The sequence below is a fragment of the Musa acuminata genome, unplaced genomic scaffold (genome assembly GCF_036884655.1).
Source record: "Musa acuminata AAA Group cultivar baxijiao unplaced genomic scaffold, Cavendish_Baxijiao_AAA HiC_scaffold_579, whole genome shotgun sequence".
Taxonomy (NCBI): Eukaryota; Viridiplantae; Streptophyta; class Magnoliopsida; order Zingiberales; family Musaceae; genus Musa; species Musa acuminata.
The window spans coordinates 75001-79486 of NW_027020818.1; positions in this window are offsets into that span (position 1 = coordinate 75001).

Below are 4486 nucleotides of genomic sequence, written 5' to 3' on the forward strand. Positions count from 1 at the left end.
TCCCTGCTATACGAAAGCCCCATCCAGCCCTGTGCCACCCGGGGGGTTCCAGGGTGCTGAGATGGCTGACATTTTGCTCCGCTCACGACGGTCGCCGCGGCACACAAGAACAGCCCAAAAACAGGCCAAAACAGCCCAAAAACGGGCCAAAACTGGCCATTTTTGGCTGCGCGAGCGAGCAGCGAGCGGCGGACAGCGAGCGAAGCGAGAGGCAGCACCGTCCCTGCTATACGAAAGCCCCATCCAGCCCTGTGCCACCCGGGGGGTTCCAGGGTGCTGAGATGGCTGACGTTTTGCTCCGCTCACGACGGTCGCCGCGGCACGCAAGAACAGGCCAAAAACTGGCCAAAACAGCCCAAAAACGGGCCAAAACTGGCCATTTTTTGCTGCGCGAGCGAGAGGAGAGCGGCGAACAGCGAGCGAAGCGCGAGGCAGCACCGTCCCTGCTATACGAAAGCCCCATCCAGCCCTGTGCCACCCGGGGGGTTCCAGGGTGCTGAGATGGCTGACATTTTGCTCCGCTCACGACGGTCACCGCGCCACACAAGAACAGCCCAAAAACAGGCCAAAACAGCCCAAAAACGGGCCAAAACTGGCCATTTTTGGCTGCGCGAGCGAGCGGCGAGCGGCGAACAGCGAGCGAAGCGAGAGGCAGCACCGTCCCTGCTATACGAAAGCCCCATCCAGCCCTGTGCCACCCGGGGGGTTCCAGGGTGCTGAGATGGCTGACGTTTTGCTCCGCTCACGACGGTCACCGCACCACGCAAGAACAGGCCAAAAACTGGCCAAAACAGCCCAAAAACGGGCCAAAACTGGCCATTTTTGGCTGCGCGAGCGAGCGGCGAGCGGCGAACAGCGAGCGAAGCGAGAGGCAGCACCGTCCCTGCTATACGAAAGCCCCATCCAGCCCTGTGCCACCCGGGGGGTTCCAGGGTGCTGAGATGGCTGACGTTTTGCTCCGCTCTCGACGGTCACCGCGCAATGCAAGAACAGGCCAAAAACTGGCCAAAACGGCCCAAAAACGGGCCAAAACTGGCCATTTTTGGCTGCGCGAGCGGCGAGCGGCGGACAGCGAGCGAAGCGAGAGGCAGCACCGTCCCTGCTATACGAAAGCCCCATCCAGCCCTGTGCCACCCGGGGGGTTCCAGGGTGCTGAGATGGCTGACGTTTTGCTCCGCTCTCGACGGTCACCGCGCAATGCAAGAACAGGCCAAAAACTGGCCAAAACGGCCCAAAAACGGGCCAAAACTGGCCATTTTTGGCTGCGCGAGCGAGCGGCGAGCGGCGGACAGCGAGCGAAGCGAGAGGCAGCACCGTCCCTGCTATACGAAAGCCCCATCCAGCCCTGTGCCACCCGGGGGGTTCCAGGGTGCTGAGATGGCTGACGTTTTGCTCCGCTCTCGACGGTCACCGCGCAATGCAAGAACAGGCCAAAAACTGGCCAAAACGGCCCAAAAACGGGCCAAAACTGGCCATTTTTGGCTGCACGAGCGAGCGGCGAGCGGCGGACAGCGAGCGAAGCGAGAGGCAGCACCGTCCCTGCTATACGAAAGCCCCATCCAGCCCTGTGCCACCCGGGGGGTTCCAGGGTGCTGAGATGGCTGACGTTTTGCTCCGCTCTCGACGGTCACCGCGCAATGCAAGAACAGGCCAAAAACTGGCCAAAACGGCCCAAAAACGGGCCAAAACTGGCCATTTTTGGCTGCACGAGCGAGCGGCGAGCGGCGGACAGCGAGCGAAGCGAGAGGCAGCACCGTCCCTGCTATACGAAAGCCCCATCCAGCCCTGTGCCACCCGGGGGGTTCCAGGGTGCTGAGATGGCTGACGTTTTGCTCCGCTCTCGACGGTCACCGCGCAATGCAAGAACAGGCCAAAAACTGGCCAAAACGGCCCAAAAACGGGCCAAAACTGGCCATTTTTGGCTGCACGAGCGAGCGGCGAGCGGCGGACAGCGAGCGAAGCGAGAGGCAGCACCGTCCCTGCTATACGAAAGCCCCATCCAGCCCTGTGCCACCCGGGGGGTTCCAGGGTGCTGAGATGGCTGACGTTTTGCTCCGCTCTCGACGGTCACCGCGCAATGCAAGAACAGGCCAAAAACTGGCCAAAACGGCCCAAAAACGGGCCAAAACTGGCCATTTTTGGCTGCGCGAGCGAGCGGCGAGCGGCGGACAGCGAGCGAAGCGAGAGGCAGCACCGTCCCTGCTATACGAAAGCCCCATCCAGCCCTGTGCCACCCGGGGGGTTCCAGGGTGCTGAGATGGCTGACGTTTTGCTCCGCTCTCGACGGTCACCGCGCAATGCAAGAACAGGCCAAAAACTGGCCAAAACGGCCCAAAAACGGGCCAAAACTGGCCATTTTTGGCTGCACGAGCGAGCGGCGAGCGGCGGACAGCGAGCGAAGCGAGAGGCAGCACCGTCCCTGCTATACGAAAGCCCCATCCAGCCCTGTGCCACCCGGGGGGTTCCAGGGTGCTGAGATGGCTGACGTTTTGCTCCGCTCTCGACGGTCACCGCGCAATGCAAGAACAGGCCAAAAACTGGCCAAAACGGCCCAAAAACGGGCCAAAACTGGCCATTTTTGGCTGCACGAGCGAGCGGCGAGCGGCGGACAGCGAGCGAAGCGAGAGGCAGCACCGTCCCTGCTATACGAAAGCCCCATCCAGCCCTGTGCCACCCGGGGGGTTCCAGGGTGCTGAGATGGCTGACGTTTTGCTCCGCTCTCGACGGTCACCGCGCAATGCAAGAACAGGCCAAAAACTGGCCAAAACGGCCCAAAAACGGGCCAAAACTGGCCATTTTTGGCTGCACGAGCGAGCGGCGAGCGGCGGACAGCGAGCGAAGCGAGAGGCAGCACCGTCCCTGCTATACGAAAGCCCCATCCAGCCCTGTGCCACCCGGGGGGTTCCAGGGTGCTGAGATGGCTGACGTTTTGCTCCGCTCTCGACGGTCACCGCGCAATGCAAGAACAGGCCAAAAACTGGCCAAAACGGCCCAAAAACGGGCCAAAACTGGCCATTTTTGGCTGCGCGAGCGAGCGGCGAGCGGCGGACAGCGAGCGAAGCGAGAGGCAGCACCGTCCCTGCTATACGAAAGCCCCATCCAGCCCTGTGCCACCCGGGGGGTTCCAGGGTGCTGAGATGGCTGACGTTTTGCTCCGCTCTCGACGGTCACCGCGCAATGCAAGAACAGGCCAAAAACTGGCCAAAACGGCCCAAAAACGGGCCAAAACTGGCCATTTTTGGCTGCACGAGCGAGCGGCGAGCGGCGGACAGCGAGCGAAGCGAGAGGCAGCACCGTCCCTGCTATACGAAAGCCCCATCCAGCCCTGTGCCACCCGGGGGGTTCCAGGGTGCTGAGATGGCTGACGTTTTGCTCCGCTCTCGACGGTCACCGCGCAATGCAAGAACAGGCCAAAAACTGGCCAAAACGGCCCAAAAACGGGCCAAAACTGGCCATTTTTGGCTGCACGAGCGAGCGGCGAGCGGCGGACAGCGAGCGAAGCGAGAGGCAGCACCGTCCCTGCTATACGAAAGCCCCATCCAGCCCTGTGCCACCCGGGGGGTTCCAGGGTGCTGAGATGGCTGACGTTTTGCTCCGCTCTCGACGGTCACCGCGCAATGCAAGAACAGGCCAAAAACTGGCCAAAACGGCCCAAAAACGGGCCAAAACTGGCCATTTTTGGCTGCACGAGCGAGCGGCGAGCGGCGGACAGCGAGCGAAGCGAGAGGCAGCACCGTCCCTGCTATACGAAAGCCCCATCCAGCCCTGTGCCACCCGGGGGGTTCCAGGGTGCTGAGATGGCTGACGTTTTGCTCCGCTCTCGACGGTCACCGCGCAATGCAAGAACAGGCCAAAAACTGGCCAAAACGGCCCAAAAACGGGCCAAAACTGGCCATTTTTGGCTGCACGAGCGAGCGGCGAGCGGCGGACAGCGAGCGAAGCGAGAGGCAGCACCGTCCCTGCTATACGAAAGCCCCATCCAGCCCTGTGCCACCCGGGGGGTTCCAGGGTGCTGAGATGGCTGACGTTTTGCTCCGCTCTCGACGGTCACCGCGCAATGCAAGAACAGGCCAAAAACTGGCCAAAACGGCCCAAAAACGGGCCAAAACTGGCCATTTTTGGCTGCACGAGCGAGCGGCGAGCGGCGGACAGCGAGCGAAGCGAGAGGCAGCACCGTCCCTGCTATACGAAAGCCCCATCCAGCCCTGTGCCACCCGGGGGGTTCCAGGGTGCTGAGATGGCTGACGTTTTGCTCCGCTCTCGACGGTCACCGCGCAATGCAAGAACAGGCCAAAAACTGGCCAAAACGGCCCAAAAACGGGCCAAAACTGGCCATTTTTGGCTGCACGAGCGAGCGGCGAGCGGCGGACAGCGAGCGAAGCGAGAGGCAGCACCGTCCCTGCTATACGAAAGCCCCATCCAGCCCTGTGCCACCCGGGGGGTTCCAGGGTGCTGAGATGGCTGACGTTTTGCTCCGCTCTCGACG